Source organism: Herpailurus yagouaroundi, unplaced genomic scaffold, assembly GCF_014898765.1.
Source record: "Herpailurus yagouaroundi ecotype Mexico unplaced genomic scaffold, PumYag 100, whole genome shotgun sequence".
Taxonomy (NCBI): domain Eukaryota; kingdom Metazoa; phylum Chordata; class Mammalia; order Carnivora; family Felidae; genus Herpailurus; species Herpailurus yagouaroundi.
Window position 1 is genome coordinate 67665671 of NW_024412391.1, and position 26415 is coordinate 67692085.

Consider the following 26415-nt stretch of genomic DNA (forward strand, 5'->3'; position numbering starts at 1 on the left):
TAATCTGGGAAAGGCAACAGATGTCCAAGAAGCACAAAGAACTCCTAACAAGATGAACCTAAGGAGGGCCACAACAAGGATGGTAACATTTAAAGTGGAAAATGTAGTAATAAAGAGAAAGGATTAAAAGTGACAATAGAAAAGAAAAGAATTACATAGAAGGGAAACCCTATAAGACTATCATCAGATTTTTCAGCAGAAAATTGGTAGACTAGAAGAGAGTGGCATGATATATTCATAGTGGTGACAGGAAAAACCCCCACAATCAAGCAAGGTTAACACTAGCAAGGTTATCATTTAGAGAAGAAGGAGAGATAAAGAGTCTCCTAGACAAACTAAAGTTAGAGTTCATTATCACTAAACCAGCCTTACGAGAAATGTTAAAGGGAATTCTTTTAAGTGGAGAAAAAAAGGCCATAAATGTAAAGAAGAACATTTTGAAAGGAAAAAAAAAAAAATCACAGGTGAAAGGAAACATACTAAAGGTGGTAGAATCACCTCTTATAAAGCCAATATGGAGGTTAAATCAATTATATCTACAAAAATTATTCAAGGGCTACATAAAATAAAAAGTTGTAAAATATGACATCAATAGTGGAGAGGGTAGTAAAAATTGAGTGCTTTTGGAATGTGTTCAAATTTAATTGTCAACTTATTATGAACTGTTATATACATAAGATGTTACATATAGATCTAATGGTAATCCAAAATCCAAAATCAGTAATAGATACACAAAATAGAGAGGAATCCAAGCATCACAAAAAGGCCATCAAACCACAAAGAAAGAAAAGAAAGAAGCAGAGGAACTACAAAAACGACCAGAAAACAACACAATTACAATTGGTACATACCTATCAATAGTGACTTTAAATGTAAGTGGAATAAATGCTTCAATCAAAAGACATAGGATAACTGAATGAATTAAAAAAAAAAAAAAAAAAACAAAACCCATCTATGTGCTACCTATGAGAGACTAACTTCAAACAAAAGGACACACAAAGATTGAAAGGAAGTAATAAAGCTATTCCATGCAAATGGAAGTGGGGGGAAAAAGCTGGTTGAGGCAATATTTATATCATAAAATAGATTTTAAAATCAAGATTCTAGCAAGAGACAAAGTAAGGAAATACATAATGATAAAGGGATCAAATCAAGAGAATATAACAAGTGTAAATATCCATACACCCGACATAGAAGCACCTAAATAAATGAAGTATTAACATACATAAAGGGAGAGACTGACAGTAATATAATAGCACAGAGTTTAACACCCCACTTACCTCAATGGATAGATCATCCAGGCCAAAAGTCAACAAAGAAAAAAATGACTTTGAACTATACATTAGACCACACAGACATAACAAATACAGAACATTTCATCAAAAAATAGCAGAATACATATCCTTTTCAAGTACAAATGAACCACTCTCCAGGGTGGATCACATTTAGATCACAAAGCAAGTATCCATATATTTAAGAAGGTTGAACTCAAGCATTATTTCTGACTATGAAATTAAAAGTTAATTACAAGGAAAAAAGACCTGGAAAGACACAAATGCATAGAGGATAAGCAATATGCTACTGAACAACCAATGGATCAATAAAGAAATTGAAGAGAAAATAAAAAATATATATATATGGAAACAAATGATAATGAAAACACAATGGTCCAAATTTTGGGGAGACAGAAAATGCAGTTCTAAAAAGGAAGTATACAGTAATACAGGCCTACTTCAATAAAAAGAAAAGTCTCAAATAATCTAACCATTCACCTAAATAAGCTAGAAAAGGAACGAATCCAAAGTTAGAAGAAGAAAGTAAAGAACAAAGAAAAAAAAAAAAGAAAAAGATCAATGAAACCAGGACCTGGTTCTTTGAAAAGATGAAAGAAAAAAAAAAAAAAAAAAATTAAAAAAAAATAAAAATAAAAAAAACTGATAAACCTTTCTTGGGTCTGGCTAGACTCAAGGAAAAAACAACAGAAGAAATAACAACTGACACCAAAGGAAAACAAAGAATTAGAATATTATGAAAAAGTATATGCCAACAAACTAGACAACCTAGAAAAAGTGGATAAATTTCTATAAACATAAAATCCCCCAAAACTAAATCAGGAGGAAGTAGAAAGTCTGAAGAAAATGATTACTAACATTGAAATTGAATGAATAATACAAACCTTCCAACAAACAAAATCCCAAGACTGGATGGCTTCACAGGTGAGTCCTACCAAACATTCAAAGAAGAGCTATTCTTCTCATATCTCTATTTCCAAAAAATTAGAAGGGGAAGGACAGCTTACATATTCATTCTATAAGGCCAACATTACTCTGATAATAAAATCAAACAAAGACATTACAAAAATAGAAAGCTACAGGCCAATAATTCTGATGAACATAGATGTAAAAATCCTCAAAAAATATTAGGAAACCACATTCAACAATACATTTAAAAAAGTCATTCACCATAATCAAGTGGGATTTATTTCAAGGAAGCAAATGTGTCTTAATATTTGCCCATCAATCAGTGTAATATAACACATTAACAAAAGAAAAGATCTATCAGTGGATGAAGAAAAAACATTTAACAAAATATAATATCTGCTCATGAAAACTCTCAACTAAGTGTTGTTAAGAGGGAAGATATCCCAACATAATAAGGGCCAAATATAAAAATACTGCAGCTAACAACATACTCAATAGCAAAAAGCAAAAAAAAAAATTTCTCTCAAGTCTAGAACAAGACAAAGATGTCCACTCTTACCAGTTTTATTCAACATAGAACTGGAAGTCCTAGGTGTAGTAATCAGACAAGAATAAGAAATTATATCCAAGGAAGAAGTTAAACTGTCACTATTTGCATATGATATGATACCACATATATAGAAAACCCTAAAGACTTCACCAAAAAAACTATTAGAAGTTATAAATGAATCCAGTAAAGTTGCAAGATACAATATTAATACATAGAAATGTGTTGCATTTCTGTACAGTAATTAAGAAAACATTTACATTTACAAATTCAACCAAAGAATAAAATGCCAAAGGATTATTTAACCAAGGATATTAAAGATCTATACTCTGAAAACTACAAGACATTGTGGGGAAAAAAAACTGAAGACAACACAAACAAATGGAAAGATAAACCATACTCATGGATTGCAAGAATTGGTATTGTTAAAAGTGTCCATTCTATCCAAAGCAATCTATAGATTCAGTGCAATCTCCATCAAAATACCAAAAGCATTTTTCACGTAACTAGTACAAATAATACTAAAATTTATATGCAACCACAAAGACCCAAAACAGCCAAGGCAATCTGGATTTAAAAAGAACAAAATTGAAGGTATCACAATCTTAGATTTCAGGATATACTACAAAGTTATGGTAATCAAAACAATATGGTACTGCCATAAAAATTGATCCATAGATCAATGAAAGAAGAGGCAGAGCCCAGCAATAAAGCCACACCTACATGGTCAGTAAATCTATGACAAAGGAAGTGAGAATATGTAATTGGAAAAAGTTTGTCTTTTCAGTAAATACTGTCAATAAAACTAGACGTCAATATGCAAAAAAATGAAATTGGTCCAATTTATACACTGTACACAAAAATAAACTCAAAATGGATTAAAGACATGGGGCCTCTGGGTGGCTCCATTGGTTAAGCAATCTACTTCAGCTCAAGTCATGATCTCGTGGTTTACAAGTTAGACAACTCAGAGCCTGGGACCTGCTTTGGATTCTGTGTCTTCCTCTCTCTCTGCTCCTCCCCCACTTGCACTCTGTTTCTGTGTCTCTCAAAAAAATAAACATTAAAAAATTTCAAAAAAATAATAAAAAATTTATAGACCTAAATGTGAGACCTTAAACCATAAAAATCTAGAGGACAACACAGGTGGTAACCTTTTTGACACTGGTTGTAGCAACTTCTTTCTAGATATGTCTCCTGAGGAAAGGGAAACAAAATCAAACTATTGGGACTGTACATATCTTTTTAAATTAATGTTCTCATTTTCTTTGGGTAAATACCCAGTAGGGGACTTACTGGATTTTATGGTATTTCTATTTTCAAGTTTTGGAGGAACTTGCATACTGATTTCCACCAATAGTTCATGAAGGTTCCTTTTTCTCTACAGCCTTGTGAATATATATTTGTGTTTTTGATACTAGCCATTCTTACTGGTGGGAGGTGACAGCTCTCTGGTTGTGATTTTCAGTGCTCTGAAGGTTACTGTTGAGCCTCTTTTCATGTATCTCTTGGCCATCTGTATGTCTTCTTTGGAAAAATAATTATTCAGGTTCTCTGCCCGTTTTTAATAGGATTTTTTAAAAAACGTTTTGGTGCTGAGCTGTGTAAATTATTTGTATATGTCAATATTATCAGGTATTTCATTTCCAATATCTTTTCCCAGTCACTATGTTGCTTAAAAGGCAACTAAAAGCTTTGTTGATGTTTTCCTTTGTTTTATGAAAGCCTTTTATTTTGATGTAGTTTCACTTGTTTATTGTTGCTCTTGTTTCCCTTGCCTGAAGAGACATATTTATGGATATGTTGTACTGCTAACGTCAAAGAGATTATTGCCTATGTTCACAGGTTTGAGCCCTGCATCGGGCTCTGTGCTGACAGCACAGATTTTCTGTCTCCCTCTCTGCCTGCTGCTCCCCTGCATATCTCTCTCTTGCTCAAAAATAAATGAACATAAAGTCCTTTCCTTAAAAAAAGTGTGCAGATTGCTTTGGGTAGTATAAAAATGTTATTACATTTGTTCTTTATAGAGTATCTTGTCATCTGCAAACAGTGAAAGTTGTCATTCTTCCTTGCCACTTTGGATGCCTTTTTATCTCTTTTTGTTGCTTGATTGCTGGGGCTAGGATTTCTAGTACTATGTTAAATAAAAGTGATGAGAGTGGACATCCCTGTCTTGTTTCTGATCATAGAGGAAAAGTTTTCTCCCTTGAGGATGATAAAACCTGTGGGTTTTCATAGATGGGCTTTATTATATTGAGGGATGTTTCCCCAAGACCTACTTTTTGAGGGTTTTTATCATGAATGGATGTTGCCCTTTATCAAATGCTTTTTCTGCATCTATTGAGAGGATCATATGATTCTCATCTGTTTTTTTTTTTTGTTGTTGTTGTTAAGGTGGTATATCATGGTAGTTGATTTGCAAATATTGAGCACCAAAATAAAAAGTTTCTTCACAGCAAAGGAAACAATCAACAGAACTAAAAGGCAACCTATGAAATGGAAGAAGATATTTGCAAATGACATAACTGATAAAGGGTAGTATCCAAAATAAAAACTGATAAAACTCAACCCCCCCAAATAAATAATCCAATTAAAAATGGGCAGAGGACATAGACATTTTTCCAAGCAAGAGTTAGAGATGGCCAACAGACACATGAAAAGATGTTTAACATCACTCATCGCCAGGGATATACAAATCTAAACTACAATGAGATTACCTCACACATGTCAAAATGGCTAAAATCAACAACACAAGAAAAAATAGGTGTTGGCAAGGTTGTGGAGAAAGGGAAACCCTCTTGTACTGTTGGTGAGAATAAAAACTTGTGCAGCCACTGTGGAAAACAGTATGGAGATTCCTCAAAAAGCTAAAAAGAAAACTACCCAACAATCCAGCAATTTCACTACTAGATATTTATATCAAAAAATACAAAAATACTAATTCAAAGGGATATATGCACCTCAATGTTTATAGCAGCATTATCTACAATAGGCAAATTATGGAAATATCTCAAGTGTCCATTGACTGATGAATGAATAAGGAAGATGTGTGTATATATGTAAATGTGTATATATATATACACATATATATATATATACACACACACACAATGGAATATTATTCAGCCATAAAAAATAATGTAATTTTGACATTTGCAGTGGATTGACCTAGAGAATATTATGCTAAGCAAAATAAGTCAATCAGAGAAAGACAACATATGATGTCATTCATGTGGAATTTAAGAAACAAAAATGAGCAAAGGGAGAAGAAAAGAGAGATAGAGACAAACCAACAGACTCTTAACTATAGAGAACAAACTGATGGTTACCAGAGGGGAGGTGGTTTTAAGGATGGGTTAAATAAGTGATGGGGGTTAAAGACTGTACTTGTTGTGATGAGTGCTGGTGTTATATGTAAGTGTTGGATCACTATATCGTATACCTAAAACTAATATTACACTCTATGTTAACTGGAATTTTAAAAGTTAAAAAAATGAATATGTAAAACACAACAAAATAAATTTTCCATGTTAAAAAAAAAGATACGTGCACTCCTATATTTACTGAACCATTATTTACAATAGCCAAGACATGGAAACAACCCAACTGTCCATCAATAGATAAATGTACAAAGAATATGTGATATACATAAACAAACACAATAGAATATTAGTAATAAAGAATGAGATTTTACCATTTGTAGTATCGTGGTTGGACCTAGAGAGTATTATGCTAAGTGAAATAAGTCAAAGAGAAATAACATATGATTTCACTTACATGTGGAATCTAAAAAACCAAGCAGCCAACCAAGTAAACAACAAACTGACTCTGAAATACAAAGAAATGATGATTGCCAGAGGGAGGCAGGGGATGGATGAAATAGTTAAAGAGATTATTTTTAACTGGAAATTCATACCACTTAATAAGTCATGGAGATGAAAAGTCCATCATAGAAAATATAGTCAATAATATTGTAATAATGTTGTATGGGGACAGATAGTGAGCAATGAATAATTTATACAATTGTCAAATCAATATGTTGTATACCTGAAACTAATAAAATATTTTGTTATACTTCAATTAAAAAATTTAACAAATCCTGGAGCTGCAAAAATGAATGAAATTAAAAATGTAATAGAGGTCTTCAGTAGAGTAGAGCAAATGAAAGAAATAAGTTAAAAGATAATAATATTGAAATAATTAGAGGACAAACAAGAAGAAGAAAAAAATCATAGAGAAGATCCCAAACATAGAGAATTGGACCTCCAAATTCTAAAAGCTATTAGAATACACTATTATCTCAATGCAAAAACACCTCTGTAAAACATAAAGAAACTGTCAAGAATCAAAGATAAAAAAGAGAATTCTAAAATCATCCACTGATGCAGTGTAACTTGCAAAGGAAACCCCATCAGGCTATCAGTAGATTTCTTGGTAGAAGCCCTACAAGCTCGTAGAGAGTGGAATATTATATTTAACATGTTGAAAGGAAAAAAAAATCATCCAGGAATACTCTATCCAGCAGCTTATCCTTCAGATTTGGAGGAAAAATATATTTCCTAAACAAACAAAAGCTGAGGGTCTACACCTACTTTGTGAGAAAAGCTGCAAGAATTTCTTCAAGCTGACATAAAAGATGCTAATCAGGACTCTAAAAACATATGAAAGTACAAATATACCAGTATACAATATACTAGTAAAAGTAAATACAGAGTTGGACTAGGAAACTCTAATTATGTAATAGCATGGTGAGTTAATTACTTAACTGTAGTATAAAAGTCAAAGGAAAAGTTATTTATTAATGAACAAGTAATGAAATGAAAAAGAAGTATATAATGAAATAAAAAATGTGAAGGGGGGGAAGTAAAAGGGTGAAGCTTTTGTAGATAATCAAGTTAAGCTGCTATCACTTTAAAATAGGCTATTTTATCTATGAGATCTAGGTCAGCTTCATGGTAACCACAAAGCAAGAAGCTAGAAAAGCAGAACAAAGTATAAAGGTAAAACGGAACTTAACACCACAGAAAGTCACCAATTTACAAATATACACAGAAACATGGTACATGGGGGGAGTAATGGTAATAGAAAAAAAAAAGATGGCATTAATAAGCCCTTAATTACTAATGATAACATCAAATGTAATGGATTGAAGTCATCAATCAAAAGACAGAGTGGCTGGATGGATAACAAAACTGACTCAAATATATGCAGTATACAGGAAACTCATTAAAGCTCTAAGGATACACAAAGGTTCAAAGTGAAAAAATGGAAAGATTTTCATGCAAATAGAAACCAAATAAAGTGGGCATAACTGTAATGATACCAGATAGACTTTACCAACAAAGTTAACAAGAGAAAAAGGTCATTGTACACTTATAAAGGGATCAATTTATCAAGAAAACACTAACACTAACGAATATATGTGCACCCAACATTGGAGCACTGAAAATATTAAGAAAATTCTAATAGTTCTGAAAGGAAGAATAGACAACAATACACTAATAGTAGGTGACTTCAGTAGTCCACTCAGCAATGAACACACCATGTAAACAGTATTAACAAGAAAATTTGAACTTGAACCATATATTATAGCAAGTAAACCTCACAGGTAATTATAGAATATTCTGTTCAACAGTAGCAGCACACACAAGTGCACATAGTACATTTTCCAGGACAGATCATATAAGACACAAAATCATCCTTAGCAAATTTGAGAAGACTGAAATTATGCCAAGTATCATTTCTGACACAATGGTATGAAATTAGAGGTTAACAAGAGAAAAACTGGAAAATATACACTTAACACAAAAATTAGAAAACATAGTCCTGACCAAAGAATGGGTCAAAGAAAAAATAAGGAATTCAAAAATACTTTGAGACAAATGAAAATGGGAACACAACATACCAAGATTTATGGACTGCTACAAAAGTGGTTCTGAGAGGAAGTTTATAGTCATAAATATTTTTAAAAATAGAGATATCTCAAGAAACCTTACTTTGCCTCTCAAAGGACTGGAAAAGTAAAGAACTAAGCCCAAGTTTACCAGAAGGGAGGATATACTGAAGATTAGAGCAAAAATAATGAAATTGAGATGAGAAAAATAGAAAAAAACAGCTAATTTAAAAAATACACATTTGACAAATCTTTAGCTAGACTAAGAGGAAAAGAGAAGACAAAATCAGAAATGAGAGAGATGTTAAAACAGCATAGAAATATAAAGTTTCATAAGAGACTCCTATAAAGTGAGATACTAACAAATTGGATAACCTAACAGAAATGGATAAATTTCTAAAACCCACCAGCACTAAAGTGGAAAGAAATAGAAAATCTGAATAGACAAATGTGAGGAAGAAGTCTAGATCAGTAAACAAAAACCTCCCAATACAGAACCTTTAGGAACAGATGGCTTCATTGACAAATTCCAACAATCATTTAAAGAATATTTCAAACTTTTCAAACTCTTACATTTCCAAACTCATTTTACAGGGCAGGATTACCCTGTTACTAAGCTAGATATAAAGACACTATAATAAAACTAAAGACCCATATACCTAATGTAAAACATAGATGCAAAGATTCTAAACAAAATATTAGCCAACCAAATTCAACAGAATATTAAAAGGATTATGCACCATGATCGAAAGGAATTAATCCCTGGGGTACAAAGATGTCTCAATGTATGCAAATATCCACATTAACAGAAAATAAAAATCATACGATTATCTGAATAGATGCAGAAAAAACATCTGACAAAATATAGTATTTTTTCATTAAAAAAAAGAACACCTCTCACCAGCCTGGATATAAAGGGAATCTACCTCAGCATAACATAATACAGGCCATATAAAACAAACCAATAGGTAGCATTGTATTCAGTGGTGAAATATTAAAAGATTTTACCCTAAGACAAAGAACAAGACAAGGATACCCACTCTCACTGCTCTTATTCAATGTGGTATTAGCAGTCTTAGCTGTAGCATTTAGGCAAGACGAAAAAATAAAAAACATCCAAATCAGAGTAAAAGAATTTAAATTGTCTTCATTTGCAGTTAATATGATATTAGTAACATCCTAAAGATTCAACCAATAAATTGTTGGAACTAATCAACAAAGTCAGTAAAGTTGCAGAATATAAAGTCAGCATACAGAAAATCAGATGCATTTCCATACACAAAGTTGAAAAATAAAGAAAACTATCTTATTCACAATAGTATGAACAACAATAGGAATACATTTAGCTAAATAAAAACTTGTACAATAAAACTTTGATGAAAGAAGTTTATGAATACACAAAGATATCCCTTGTTCACAGACTGGAAGAATTTTGTTAAAATGTCCATACTATATAAAACAATCTATAGATTCAGTGCAACTCCCCAACCCCAATTACAATGGCATTCTTTACAGAAACAGAAAAATTAATCCTAAAATATGTATGGAACCACAGAAGACCCCAAATAGCTAAAGCAATTATGAGAACTAAGAACAAATCTGGAGGCATCAAACTTCCTGATATAAAATACTATAAGCTACAGTAATCAAAGCACACAAAGACAAACCAAACAGAATTGAGAGCTCAGAAAACAAAACAAAACAAAAAAAACCCTGTACATTTAAAGTCAACTAAGATTTGACAAGCCAAAATCCTCAATAGCGGGATAGCCTCTTTAACAAATGGTGCTGGGGGCACGTAGGTGGCTCAGTTGGTTAAGCATCAGATGGTGATCTCATGGTTCGTGGGTTTGAGTCCCACATCAGGCTCTGTGCTAACAACTCAGATTCTGTCTCTTCTTTATCTCCCCCTTTCTCTGTCCCTCCTCCACTTGTGTTCCCTTGCTTGCTGGCTCTCTCATAAATAAATAAATAAATAAATAAATAAATAAATGTGCTGGGAACTCTGGATAATTATATGCAGCAAAATGAAAATGGACCTCTATCTTACACAACTCATAAAAATGAACTCATATTACAGATTTTAACATAAGATCTCATACCATAAAAGTGTTAGAAGAGTTCAAAAGGAAGGTGCTCCTTGACTTTGGTCTTAGAAATGCATTTTTTGATGTAACACCAAAAGGACAAGTGACAAAAACAAAAATGAACAAGTGGGCTTATATCAAACTAAAAGCTTCTATACAGCGAAAGAAACAATCAGAAAAATGAAAAGGCAACCTAGAGAATTGGAGAAAATGTTTGCAAACCATATATGGACAAGGATTAATATCTGAAATATATAAAAAAGTCATATAACTCAATGGAAAAAAAATGGGAAGAAGAACTAAATAGACACTTTTTTTTTCAAAGAAGACATCCAAACATCTAATAGGAATCTAAAAAGATGTTCAGCATCACTAATCATCAGAGAAATGCAGTCAAAACCATAATGGGTATCACCTTAACATCTGTCAGAATGACTATCATCAAGAAGAGAATTGGCAAGGATGTGGAGAAAAGGGAATGGAACCTTTGTACATTGTTGGTGGGAATTTAAGTTGGTTCAACCACTATGGAGTTGAATATGGAGTTTCCTTGAAACCAATCTGGAGTTTCCTTGAAAAATTACAAAAAGATCTACCATATGATCTAGCAATTCCACTTCTATATTCTATTATTCATAGTAGCCAAGATATGGAACCTAAGTGTCTATCAATGGATGGCCAAATAAAGGAGAGGTGATCATTCTCCCTCCCCCACCACCCTCTCTCTCTCTCTCATGCCTGTGTGCACACTTGCGCGCGCGCGCGCGCACACACACACACACACACACACACACACACACAATATTATTATTCGACTGTGAAAGAGAAGGACATCCTGCCGTTTGGGACAGTATGGATGAATCCTGAGCACATTATGCTAAATAAGTCAGAGAAAGACAAATACTGTATGATATCACATATATGTGGAAGTTTTAAGAAGTCAGACTCATAAAAACAGAAGAATTGTGATTACCAGGCTCAAGAGGGTAGGAGAATTGGGAAGATACACTGTTGAAGGTATAAATCTGCAACTAGTAGGATAAATAAGCCCTGAAGATCTAATGTACAGCAGAGTGATGAAAGCAATTTGAAGTGTATGATACAGCATTGTTATCTAAGACTAGAGCTTAATTTATGGTACCACACACACAAAAATTCTGTGATGTAATAGAAGTGTCAGGTAAAGCTAGGATGGTAATCATATTGGGATATATAAATGTATCAAATCAACATGTAGCATACCTTAAATTTACATATAATTTTTTAAAGACACAAAACACACAAAAGAAATAAATTATATAAATACAATATATCTTAGACAAGCCTGATTAATATAATTTTCTGTGTTGATGAAAATATCCTTGGCCTGCAATGGTGTCTGTCCACCAGTAACAATGGAGTGTTTGAATAATGGTTAGTGACACGAAAATCAAAATTTTTAATTTTAGATTTTAATTATTGAGAAAAGGGTACTGAGTAATAGAGAGTTGATGTGTCTCATTTCTAAAAGTAGGTAGTTAACAGATTTAAAAATAGCACAGAATCTTTTAATATAAAATCTGGGTAAAAGCATGGTTTCTGAAGAAGAAACCACAACATGGGTAAATTTTACTTTTTTTGAGTAGGGTCAATATATATGATAAGAGATATTAACTTATATTTTGCTCAAACTTTCTGAAAAATGATGAAATGCTTTCATATTCAAAGATCTAAATTTTTAAAATTATCATGCAGTTAGGATAATTTTTATTAATGATCTAGAGATTAAATGCTTGATTATCTAATGGAATTTCTTTTCGTTTTTTAGGCCTCTATATTTACATTCCATTGACCTGTGTAGGGTTGTTTACTTTCAGAAGATTTTTCTAAATTAACTGTATCCATGTACACCCCCCTCATTCTGTCTACAAACACTGAATTCCTTACTGCTGAGTATAGGTAAATAACACCCACAGAATAATGTGTTCTCATCTTGTGTTTCCAACATGTATCCTTAAGTCCATTCCTTTTTTGTTTCCTCCTCTACTACTTTCTTTCTACCATGCCTTTTGGAACTTCTTGTCAAGCCTTTTACTGAAGTTATTAATATTTATATTATTTTAATTTATAGACATTAGTAGAGATTAAAGTTACTCTTGGAGAAAACCTCAGAATCATCTGTTAATACACAATTATTCATTACATTCTTAAGCATATTAATATAATAAAAGGGTTATGTATTTCTGCTTTATGTACTCAGAATTTACAAACTACTGATGCACTAATAGGAGGGTTTTAATTTGTCAAAATTTCAAGTTAACAAAGTACTTCAGTTCTCTGTTGACATTGTAGCACAGAAACTTTCCACTTGTCATTGAAAATTCAATTTGATTCCTCAGAAGAGCATTCTGTTGATATTTAGATTCTATCAACAGGATTAAAAATGTTAGATCTATAATGCATATATGGTTTATTACATTTCTCTAATTCATTTATTTTTCCATTAAATCTTTTTTTTCCTCTAGGCTTTTATTTTTTTCAAAGAAATATGTTCTTTACTTTTCAATCATTCATAAAGTTTTCATACCTCATGTTTCAGAATGTTAGACTATTTCTATTTTGCAATTCTCTGTAGTTTTAATTCTTCTGAAACAGTAATTTTTTAGCAGTAAAATCTAACTAGGTGGAAGAAAAATTGGCAGCTACAGTAAAGTATGTGTTTCAGATGTACAATAAGCATATCTCTTTTTAATATCAAGATCATGCACTGAATTTTCAGTGAGTTTATCATGAATATAAAAAAATCCCTTTGACTTTCTTAAACAATATCACACTATATTCATGTCTGTGTCTTTTAAATTTTTTAAAAGACAGAAAATGATTTTTCTTAAAGAGCGTGGAGCTGTCCACGTTTCTCTAAATAACCTAAATGCTGACCTAACCCAGAAATGCACCCATTTAAGTAGGCATAGGATTCATTCAGGTATATTGCACCATCTGTTGTATTAATGTTTTATAAGTATTTTAGCAAAACACATTAACAGTTCACACTTTTAAACATTCATTTATATCTGTAATATGTCTGAAATTATTTGTGTCAAGTTCACTAATTTGATGTATACATGTATGACAAGTTAGACATCCATCCTTACTTCCCTCTAAATTCACAAACATTTGGATAATAGTGTATCCCAGGAAAGCCTGTCTTTCTGGGAAGTTATCATGCTCATCTAATTACACAGAGATTCATCCATGAGGTTCCAACTTAGTGAAATCAATGAGAACATATGGAATCACAGGTGTTTGGTTCTCCATGAATGAATTATACCTACATGATGCATTGACTGTATGAGGAACCTTTTATACCACACTCAAGCTTAGGTCTAAAGCTTGTATGAGAACTAAATCACGTAGATCCACTTTTTCTCTACAGAAATTATCTTCATTGTAAAAGTAGTATTAGAAGAAATTGGGGGAGGGATCTCATAGAAAAATAATTTTATGTTCTGAGTGTAACAAATAGGCAAAACTTCCATGAAACAGCAATAAATTTGTGTTTGATTCATAGTTCCTTTTATTTTGCTAGAGGGTAATATTAAAATACTTTCATTTGTAGAAAAAAATGGCAAGGTACAAGAACCCAGCTTCCACATCTCTCCATAAAGAGAAGTGATTGGACAGCTATCCACAAATAAAAATAGCTCCACAAGACCTTGAAAACACATTTAGGAAATTTTAGCCACAGCATGGAATGAAAACAAAGCTGAGAATAATTATACAAGAAGTAAAAGACGACTTCGTTTAGCCTGCATCATCACATTCCCCAAGTTGGCACTGTTCTCTGACAATGAGGGTCTAACCAGCTAGAAAGAGTTCTCACCAGGAAAGAAAGAATGGGGTGACCAACCAGCCTCTTCAGGAATGATGCAAAACAGAAGTCCAGCTTTGGTTTTATAAAACCCAGACTGGCAAAGCTAATGCATATAAATTTCTTTAGGAACAAACAAGAAAGTAAAGACAATTGTTACCAGATAGGCAGGGGGAATGTCTGTGGTTCCCAAAGATCTGCTCTGTATATACACTCAGCAGCTTCCACCACTGACAAAGTCACCAGCCTGTACAATCACTGTAGATCCCCCTCATATCTTGGCAGTTATTAGCTTACAGGTATTTTTGTTTCCTAAAATCAGATACTTCAGTCCTTCCCTGACCCTCCCACTGTGCACCTGTATATTCTCAGACTGATCCTCATCACTAGCCTCCATTGCAGTGTGCATGCCCAGTGGGAGAGTATGCATAACTAGGAAAGCACGTTGGCATCTTGGGCCCCCCACAACTGCTTGCAGGCCCAGATCAGGCCCTCCATTCTGTTGTTGGCAACACCATGACAACATATATTTAGCCCCTCCCTCCATGTGTGCACCTGCATACTCCCCAGTGTGACTCCTGTGACTGCACTTCACTGCACAATACACAACTAGGAATGGGGTGTGAAGCCATAGGAGAGCACACTAACAGCTGGGGCCTCCGCAGATTCCAGTGAGCCCATAGTTGGTTCTGACCTTGCTACCTGCCCTGATCTCCATTTCCATGAGTTTGTCTCTAACTGGTCTCTGCCACTACATAGACACCTACAGCTAGCCTCCACAGCTAAGTGTGTGAATACCAGGGGCCCTGGACACCATTGCTCCCTGCCCTGGTTTCTAGCTACTGGACTTGAAGGCACCACTTAAGACTAATCAACCCTTGAAACCTTTGAAGATTCTCCACAATCCTTGCCAAGGAAAACTTAATTATCAATATTGTGGACCTAGTTGCTTGAGTTGAAGAGATATCACACTTCCCCTGCATTGGCACACTCTACAACCAGACCCAGGGTCACAGCATGATACAATATGCCCCCATTTTCAGGGGAAAGACTTTCATTATCAAAATCAGCCCATAAATCTGGAAGAGGTGACTGATTCTTCAAATGTGCAGACATCTACACAAGGCTACAGGAACCACATAGAAACAGGAGAACATATATCCAAAAGGAATATAGTAAACATCTAGTAACTGACCCCATAGAAATGGAAATAAAAAAATTCAAAGTAACTGATATACAGATGCTCAAACTGTTACAAAGCATAAAAGCAATTTAACATCAAAAATACAAGAATAAAATAGAAGTTAAATAAAGAGGAAAAAAAACCCAAAAAATCTAAAAAAAATTGGAGCTGAAGAATGCAATGACTGAACTGAAGAATTCCATAGAGAACTTAACAGCAATCTTGTAAAAGCAGAAGAATCATGAAAAGAAATAATATATGTATTACTGGAGTCCCAGAAAGAGAACAAAGAAAGAAAGGTGGAACACTTATTTAAAGAAATAATGGTTGAGAACTTCTCAAACCTAAGGGGATTTTTGGAAAAAGTTCATGAAACTAATAGGTCACCTTAAAATTTGAATCCAAAACGCTCTTCTCCAAGACACAAAATAATAAAACTGTCTGACATTAAAGGAAGAACTTTTTAAAAGCAGCAAGAAAAAAAATTATCAAAAAAAGAAAACCCAGTGAATTTATCAGATTTCTCAACAGAGACCAGGAAAGAAATGGGGTGATGTATTCAAAGAGCTAAAGAAAGAAACTGCCAATCAAAAATATTTTGCCCAAAGTTGTCCTTCAGAATTAAATAGGGGCGCCTGGGTGGCTCAGTCGGTTAAGTGTCTGACTTTGGCTGAGGTCATGATCTCCTGGTTTGTGGGTTCAAGCCCTGCGTCAGGCTCTGTGCTGACAGCAAAGAGCCTGGAGCCTGCTTTGGATCCTGTGTCTCCCTCTATCTCTGCCCCTCTTCTGCTCTCATTCTCTCTCCCTCTGAAAATTAACATTAAAAAAAAAGCTGAAGGAATCCTTTGTTATTAAACTGTCTTAAAAATGTTAAGAGAAGTTATTCAAGCTGAGGCAAAGTATCACAATTAGTACCATAAAAACATATGAAGATATGCAACACTGATAATGGTAAGCATGCAGTCAGATTCAGAATCCTTTAACTGTAATACAATGATGTGCTACTTAACTCTAGAATAAAAGCTAAAAGGTCAAAATTATTAAAAATAGCCATAGCTTAAACAATTTGTTAACGGATACACAGTAAAAACTATGTAAATGGTGACATCAAAAATATAAAAGAGAAAGGTAAAATAACAATAAACTTAAACTAAAATTTTAAATGCAATTGGGTGCCTGGGTGGCTCAGTCAGTTAAGCGTCCAACTTTGACACAGGTCATGATCTCATGACTAGTGAGTTTCACCGCGCATCAGGCTCTGTGCTGACAGTGCAGAGCCTGGAGCTGCTTCGGATTCTGTGCACCCCCCTCTCTCTGACCTTCCCCTGCTCTCACTCTGCTCTGTCTCTCACTCTCTCTCTCAAAAATAAACATTAAAAAAATTGAATTTAAATGCAATAAAAATTATATTATCTGTATAAAATGGATATATATGATTATATATTATATATATATAAAACATATGACTTTTTTGTGTAAACCTCTTGGGAGCTACACAGAGAAATATACAATACGTACACAAAAGATAAAGACAAGCACACACTATGGAAAATCATCACATACATAGAAGGCAATGAAGGGTAGGAAGGAATGAACCACAAAACAGCCAGAAAACAATAAGGTGGCTTCAGTAAATATTTAAATGTTAAAAATACTCTAAATGGATTGCATTCTGCAATAAAAGATATAGAGTGGCTGGATGTATTGAAAAAAAAAAAAACCAAAAAACTCCAGCTTCAGGACATATATAGGTTAAAAGTGAAGGAATGCAAAAAGATATTCCATCCAAGTGAAGATCAAAACAAAGTGGAAGAAATGATACTTTCATCCAATTGACTTTAGGCCAAAAACATTGATAAGAGAAAACAAACCATTGCATAATGAAATAGGAGTCATTTCATGAAAACATATAACAATTATATATGTACCCAACACTAGAGCATCTAAATTCATTAAACAAATTCTAACAGATCTGAAAGGAGATAATAGCAGAGAACTTCATTAGCTCACTTTCAACAATGGACAGATCACACAAAAAATCAACAAAGAAACACTGGACTTGAACCACTCATTGGTCCAAATGGACCTAACAGACAAGTATAGAATATTTCATCCAATAGTAGTAGCATGCGCATTTTCCTTAAGGGCACACAGGGCATTGCATAAGATAGATCACATGCTAGGTCACAAAACATCTTGGCAAATGTGAAAAGACTGAAATAATACAAAATATTTTTTTCTGCCCACAGTGATAGGAAACTAACAGCCAATAACAGGAGGAAACCTGAATAACTTACAAGTGTGTGGAGATTAAACAGATAATCAATGGATCAAACATGAAATCAAAAGGGGTATCAAGAAATATCTTTAAACAGATGAAAATGGAAGCAAAACATATCAAAACTTCTGGGATGCTACATAAGAAGTTCTATAGGGGAGTTTCTAAGCACTTACACATTAAGAAACCAGAAATATCTCAAATAAAAAACCTCACTTTATACCTCAATGAACTAGAAAATAAAGAGGAAACTAAGCCCAAAGTTAGAGGGAAGGAAATAGAGTTCAGAGCAGAAATAAGTAAAATGGAGTCCAGAAAAAATAAAAAGAAAATAAAAGAAAGGATTGATAAAACTAAGAGCTGGTTTTTGAAAAAAAATTAACAAAAGTAACAAAACTTTAGCTGGACTAAGAAAACAAAAAAGACGACTCAAAATTATAAATGAAAGAGGAGGCATTACAACTGATAATACTGAAATACAAAGGGTCCTGAGATAGACTGCAATGAACATATATATGCTAACAAAGTGGATAACCTAGAAGAGAGTATTCCTAGAAACAAAACCTATTAAGAATGAATCATAAAGAAATAGAAAATATAAATAGATGAAATACTAGTAAGATTGAATTAGTCGTCAAAACCACCCAACACGGAAAAGCAACAGATTGCTTCATTGATGGATTCTATGAAACTAAAAAAATAACCTAGCCAATCGTTCTCAAAATCTTCCCAAAAATGTAAGAAAAATCAACATTCTCAATTTTACATGGCTAGCATTACCCTGATACCAAAACCAGATAAAGAAACTATAAGAAAAAAAATACAGACCAGTATCACTAAATATTGATGAAGAAAATTCTCAATAAAATATTAGTAAGTCAAATTCAGCAGCCCATTAAAATGTAATTCACCATGATCAAGTGGGATTGATGCCTGGAAGAGAAGGATAGTTCAACACACACAAATCAATAAATGTGATAACACCACATAAATAGAGAGCTAAAAATCCTATGATCATATCAAAAAAGCATTTGATAAAATATATCCTTTCATGATAAAAACATTCAGTAAGTTGGTTATATAAGAAATATACCTTATCCAAATAAAGACCATGTACAATAACCCCACAGCCAACATCATACTTAATGATGAAAGGTCAAAAGTTTTTCCTCTAAGATCAGAAAAGACCAGGGTACTCACCATTACCACTCCTATTCGATATAGCACTGAATTCTTGGGGTTCTTTGTCTCTCTCCCTCTGCCCATCTCCTTGGCTCACCCTTTCTATTAAAAAAAAAAACACAAAAAACAGCAACTTCAGCACAGCAAAAGAACAATCAACAAAATGGAAAGGTATATTATAGAATGGAATATATCAGCAAATCATGTATTTGAAAAAAAGGTTAATATCTAATATATAAAAACTCATACACCTTAATAGCAAAGAAATCTAGTAACTTGTTAAAGGTGGGCAGAGGAACTAAATAGACATTTCTCTGAAGAAAAACTGCAAATTGTCAACAGGCAGAAGAAAAAGATGCTCAACATCACTCATTATCAGGGAAATCTAATCAGAACCACAATGCATTATCACCTCACATCTGTTAGACTTTCTTATCAAAAAGACTAGAGATAACAAGTGTTGGTGAGGGATGAAGAAAAGGGAACCCTTCTGCATGAATAGTAGAATGAAAATTGGTATAGCTTCTATGGAAGATAGTATGGAGTTCCTCAAAAAATAAAAATAGAACTACCATATGATCTAACAATCTTACTTCTGGGTATGTATCCAAAGGAAACAAAATCAGTATCTCAGAGATCTCTGCACACTTATGTTTATCGCAGCATTATTTACACTAGCCAAGATATGGAAACCTGTGTGTGTTAATGTATGAATGTGTAAATAAGATGTGATATCTACACATACATACATACACACACATATACACAATGGAATGTTTTTCAGGCATGAAGAAGAAGGAAGTCCTACCACTTGTGGCAAAATGGATGGATTTGAGGACATCATACTAAGTGAAATAAGCCAGACAGAGAAAGAAATATGGCATGGTATCACTTACATATTGAATCTAAAAAAAAAAAGGCCAAACTTACAGAAAAAAGGACTATAATGATGGTTGCCAGGGGCTGAGGTCAGTCAGAGGGTACAAACACCCAGCTATAAGATGAATAACTTCTGGAGATCTAATGTTCAGCACAGTAATTACAGTTAATAATACTATATTATATACTTGAATATTGCTAAGAAGGTGTGACCTTACACATGAAAAGATGCTGAACATCTCTCATCATCAGGGAAATGCCAATCAAAACTAAAATGAGATATCACTTCACACCTGTCAGAATGGCTAAAATAAAAAAAAAAAAACACAAGAAACAACAGGTATTGGTGAGGATGCAGAGAAGGAGGAACCCTCTTACACTGTTGGTGGGAATGCAAACTGGCACAGCCACTGTGGAAAACAGTATGGAGGTTTCTCAAAAAGTTAAAAATAGAACTTTCCTAGGATCCAGAAATTGCACTACTAGAGATTTATTCAAAGGATACAATACTACTTTGAATGGATACATGCACCCCGATGTTTATAGCAGCATTATCAACAATAGCCTGAACGTCCATTGACCAACGAATGGATAAAGAAGATGTGGAATGTATATGTATGTATATGTGTGTGTGTGTGTGTGTGTGTGTGTGTGTTACTCAACCATAAAAAGAATGAAAATCTTGCCATTTGCAACAATGTGAATGGAGCTAGAGAATATTATGCTAAGTGTAATCAGTCAGAAAAAGATAAATACCATATGGTTTCACTTAAAGGTGGAATAAGAAACAAAACAAATGAGCATGGGGAAAAAGAAGAGGAAAAAAATAAGAAAGAAGAGAACAAGTTGATGGTTACTGGAGGAGAGGTGGGTGGGGTGATGGGTTAAATAAGTGATGGGGATTAAGGAGTACACTTGTTATGAGGAGCACTGGGTGTTTTATAGATGTACAAAATGACTATTGGACACCTGAAAAAAATATTACACTGTATGTTAACTAAATGGAATTTAAATCACTTTTTAAAAAGTTTCAAATAGTTTAAATAATTTTAAACGAAAAAAGGAAGTATAATTTTAAATATCCTCCCTACAAAAAGAAATGATAACTTTATGATGGGAGGCAGGTGTTAATGTTATTCTGGTAATCATTTTACAGTATAGAAATGTACTAAATTAACACTTAGTACACCTTCAACTTAAAAACGTTATGCATCAATTTTATCTCAAGAAAACTGGGAGAGGGGTGGGAAGACATACAAGAAAAGCAAAAGGAAACATAAAGCATAATTTCTTAATGAGATCTACTACTTTCCAGTACTAGAAATTTACATCTTTCCAAAGTAATTTCAAACTTATGGAAAAGTTTCTAGAAAAGGCTATGAAACTGTATATAACCTTCAACTACATTACCCATCTATTAAAATTTTTCCATACATTCTATTTATCTTTCCATATGTCTAATTGAATATTTTTCTATGAATCACTGGAGGATAATTTGCAGATACGACACTTTATTACCCCAATAATTATTATATATTTCGTAAGAAAATAGGAGAGGTCTCTACACTCTCTTCTATAACCATTATCCCATGATCAAAATCAGAAAATTATTGATATACTACCATCTAAACCACAGATCTTATTGAGATTAAACCTAAGTACCCTAAAAACATCTAAACAAAGCAAACAGGAGAAAAGTTACTGTGGTCCAGGATCTGTGATTCAATAACTGGCATCCCCTTTAGACTCCAAACTAGAACAGTTCTTCAAAATGATTTTTTGCCTTTTGCATCTTTGACAATTTTGAAAACACAGCCAGTTATTTTGTAGAATGTCCAATTATTGGATTTGTTTAATATTTCCTTGTGATCAGAACCAGGTGACTCATATTTGGCAGAATTATCACAGAAGTAGTGTTATGTCCTTTTCTGTGTATCTTGTCAGAAGGCAATATCTTGTCTCAATCCTGTTTATGGCAACTTTAATCACATGGTTCAGGTGGTGTCTGCCAGCTATTTCTATTTTTGCTTTTGTAATTTATAAGCATTTCTTGGGGAGATTCTTTCAGGCTGTATCTTGTTTCTCATCAAATTTTCACTGTTAGTTTGAGCATTAATTTAGGATCATTTTCTGAATAAATTAGTGTCTTGATTGCCAAAATGGGATTTTCTAACTACATCATTTCTTCTACACTTACAAGTTGTTATTCCACTGGAGAGAGAGCAAGGGGGGAGAGGGAGAGAGAATATATACACATACTAACTAGAATTCAAAATTTGTTGAAATACTTTATAATCTTTGGCCTTAGGATAAATAGTAAAAAACTGTACTCCAAAATGTACTTGTGTTCAAACTCCACTTTCAGTTAGAATGTAGAATGTTGCAAAAGATTCCACACTACTAAATGTAAAATCTGTAATCTATGCAATCAGATACTTTTAAAGCTCATTAGAAAACTACTAACCCAAACAGTAAGTTGAACTAAATTTCAAAGAAATAAGACCCCATGAGAAGAGAGAGAGCACATAAATGGTGTTTCTATTAAACAGAGCATGAGAGGAAGAGACAACGTATATAAAAGCAAGCAGGAAAAAAAAAGTAAAAGTTTAATAAATTATTAAATGTCAAAAGCAAGTCTGCTTGACAATTGAAAATCACGTGCAGTTCCAGATACAATAGGAGTTAGCACCTATTTGACAGTTTTTTTAAGAGGCCTCAGGAGGAAGATTGGGGACAGAAAAGAGAATGAAGTGACATGCCTAGTGACAAAGGTATGCAGACAGTGCTTAGGTGATGTTGGGTGATATACCAAAGCTTATTTGGTGCCCTGGACATTTCTCTGATATGAAGTTAAAGGGAAAAAAAAGATTATTGCAGAGGGAATGACAACAAGCCTTCTTTTCTTCTCTTTCCTCCTCCTCTCACTTGGGGATATACATAAGCAAATAACTTTCCACTGTGTAAAGGTCAGGAACCTTCTTGTACCTGGGATTTTCTGAGGATACAATGCAGGGTGCTGCTATCACTGAAGACAGAGCAGGAAACTCTTATGCTTAAACTCACCAAAGGGAAAAGACAAGGAAGGCTGAGCAAAGTTTACTCCTAGGGCTCAGGAGCACAAGATATGAGGAAGCATGAAGATACTATAGGAGGATTGAGAAAAATACCCCAATTATCACAATGAAAATTTTCCTGAGCCAAGTACCAACCAATAGTCTACCTCTGGGAGACTGACCCTCTAGAAAGTGTCAAAAAGATGGCAGGGTAAGAGGACCCGGAGCTCACCTCATCCCATGGATACACAAGTTAACAGCCACATTTGTTCAACTCACTCTGAAAATGACCTGAGGATCAGCAGACCAGACTTTCCATAGTTAATCATACACAAGAAGCCACATTAAACAGGTTAGGAATGGGGTGCATGGGTGGCTCATCTAGTTAAGCATCCAACTTTTGATTTTGGCTCAGGTCATGATCTCACAGTCTGTGGGTTTGAGCCCTTCGTCAGGCTCCATGCTGACAGTGCAGAGCCTGTTAGGGATTCTCTTCTCTCTCTGCCCCTACACCACTCACAATTTCTCTCGCTCTCTGAAAAATAAATAAACAAACTTAAAACAATTTTTTAAAGGGTAGGAGAGGCAGGTACGCAGTTGGGAACCAAATCGCTGATGAGACTAATCACAAATGAGACATCACAAGCATGGAGAAGCCCAAGGATCACATTATTGGGACGACTGCTCACCACATTAGATTTTGAAAACCAGTGGGGCTAAAATTCATGAGCTTTAAAAATTAGTGGATATTAACTCTGGACACTTTAAAAATCAGCAGGCTTAGCTCCTGGGAAGGTGGGGACAATAGGAAACAGTCTTAAAGAAGCAGCATAATTCAGCTGAGACATAGCACAAAAGCAGCAGTTTGAAAAGCACTTGAGTTATACATGAAGGAAAGTTATTTACTAATCTCAGAAAGTGCTTCAAGGGGCAGAGAACTCAGGAGACTTCTTCAAGAACAAAAGTGCTGACAGGCACCATTTCTTTTTCTTTCCTCTCAGTCTACATATGGGATTTGTGTGAACCAGCAGGAACACTTTCCACCTATTTTTCCAGCACTGAGTGCCCTGTCCCCCATGTTTCCCCTGTGGATCTACCTCATCAACCTGCCGGTCTCAGCAGATATCCTCTAAAGCAGCTTGGACTTTGACACACATTGAAAGCAGTCCAGGCTGGAACCAGCACCACTCCAGAGTGACTCCTGCCCTGGGGAAAGGGGAAATAACCACACCCACCAGCACACCATCAGTCCCAGCTGCCGAGTTTCTCAGCTGGCCATGCAGGAAGAGTATCCTCCCATTTAGTAAGCCTGCAGCTCTGGAAAACAGATGGGATGCAGACATCTGGTCTGATTATCAACCCTGCCTACCAATGAAAACCTATCAGGAGGCCTTACAGGGAAAGCACATAGCCATTTGAGGCACATGCTTCTGTAGCAGACAGAGTAGGTGCACACTACTAGCCAGATTGCTCATACTACCTACCTTCAAGCCCATGGAACCTCAGACAGACCCCTACCAATGCAGGGACCAAAATCTACCCAGTGCACCCAGAGCAGGTAAATTGCAGCTTACTGGACTGAAAGCAAATGCCAGTTAGCCAAACAGGAGGGCACAGGCAGCTCACACAGGAGACACCCATGGACTGCCTGGTTCTGTGACCAGAATAATTTATTTATTTATTTATTTATTTATTATTTATTTATTTATTAAATTATCCCATTTTATTTTTTTTTATTAAATTTTTTTTTCAACGTTTATTTATTTTTGGGACAGAGAGAGACAGAGCATGAACGGGGGAGGGGCAGAGAGAGAGGAAGACACAGAATCGGAAACAGGCTCCAGGCTCTGAGCCATCAGCCCAGAGCCCAACGCGGGGCTCGAACTCACGAACCGCGAGATCGTGACCTGGCTGAAGTAGGACGCTTAATCGACTGCGCCACCCAGGCGCCCCAGACACATAATAATTTAAATGGCAAGAAGCAGTGATAGAGAATGTTAAAAGCAGTAAGAGCAAAAAAAAAAAAAAAAACAAAAAAAAACAAAAAAAAACAAAAACAAAAAACAGTTGTTGCATAGAAGAAAATCTCTATAAGGCTATGAGCTGATTTTTCAGCAGAAGATTTATAGGCTAGAAGAGATTGGCATGATATATCCGAAGTGTTGAAAGGAAAAAAAAGTTGCAACCAAGAATTCTCTATCATAATAGAAGGAGAGATAGTTTCCCAGACAAACCAAATTTTAAAAAGTTCATCACCACTAAACCACTCTTATAAGAATTGTTAAAGGGCATTATTTGAGTGAAAAAGTCATAACTATAAGTGAGAAAATTATGAAAGAAAAAAATTTCACTGGTAAATGCAAACATGTGGTCAAATTAGATTAATTACTTATAAAACCAGTATGAAAGTTAAAACACAAAAGCCATAAAATTAATTATATGTATAAATATCAGTCAAGGGATGCACAAAATGAAAGAATGTAGAACAGGACATTACATGTATAAAATGTGGGGGGGAGCAAAGTAAAATTTAGTGCTTTTAGAATGCTAAACTTAAGCGACAATAACTTAATATGGACTGCTATACACATAAAATGTTCTAATATGAACCCAATGATAACCACAAATCAAAAACCTGTAATAAATACACAAAAAGAAAGGAATCCATGCATACATTAAAGAAAGCCATCAAGGCACAAGGAAAGAGCAAGAGAAGAAAAGAATAAAAAAGAACTACAAATATAACCAAAAAACAATTAACAAAATGGCAATTGGTACATACATATCAATAACTATTTACTTATTTACTTATTTATTTAGAGAGCACAAGCAGGGTAGAGGGGCAAAGGGAGAGAGGGAGAGAGACAGAAAATCATAAGCAGACTCCATGCTCTCTGTGGAGCCCAAGGTAGGGTTCAATTCCGTGACCCTGAGATCATGACCTAAGCTGAGGTCAAGAGTCAGATGCTCATCCAACTGAACCACCCATGTTCCCCAATAATACTTTAAACATAAATGGGCTAATGCTTCAATAAAAACACACACACACACATATAAGGTGACTGAAAGGATTAAAAAACATAACCCATATATATGCTATCTACCGGAAACTCACTTCAAATCTCAAGACACATGCAGATTGAAAGTAAATGAATGGGAAAATATTTACCATGCAACTGGAAGTGAAAAAAAATCTGGGGTAGCAATACTTATATTAGACAAAGTAGATTTTAAAACAAAGACTGTATGGGGTGTCTGGGTGGCT

General features: G+C 34.3%; 1 long non-coding RNA gene across 1 annotated transcript in view; it reads right to left on the minus strand.

Moving 5' to 3' along the window:
- Positions 1 to 26415, minus strand: part of LOC121028759 (uncharacterized) — a 107581-nt gene that overhangs the window by 11902 nt on the left and 69264 nt on the right. Inside the window, exon 3 of the long non-coding RNA XR_005789423.1 lies at positions 19237 to 19320. This is a non-coding gene — a long non-coding RNA (uncharacterized LOC121028759). The remainder of the gene's footprint in view (positions 1 to 19236; positions 19321 to 26415) is intronic.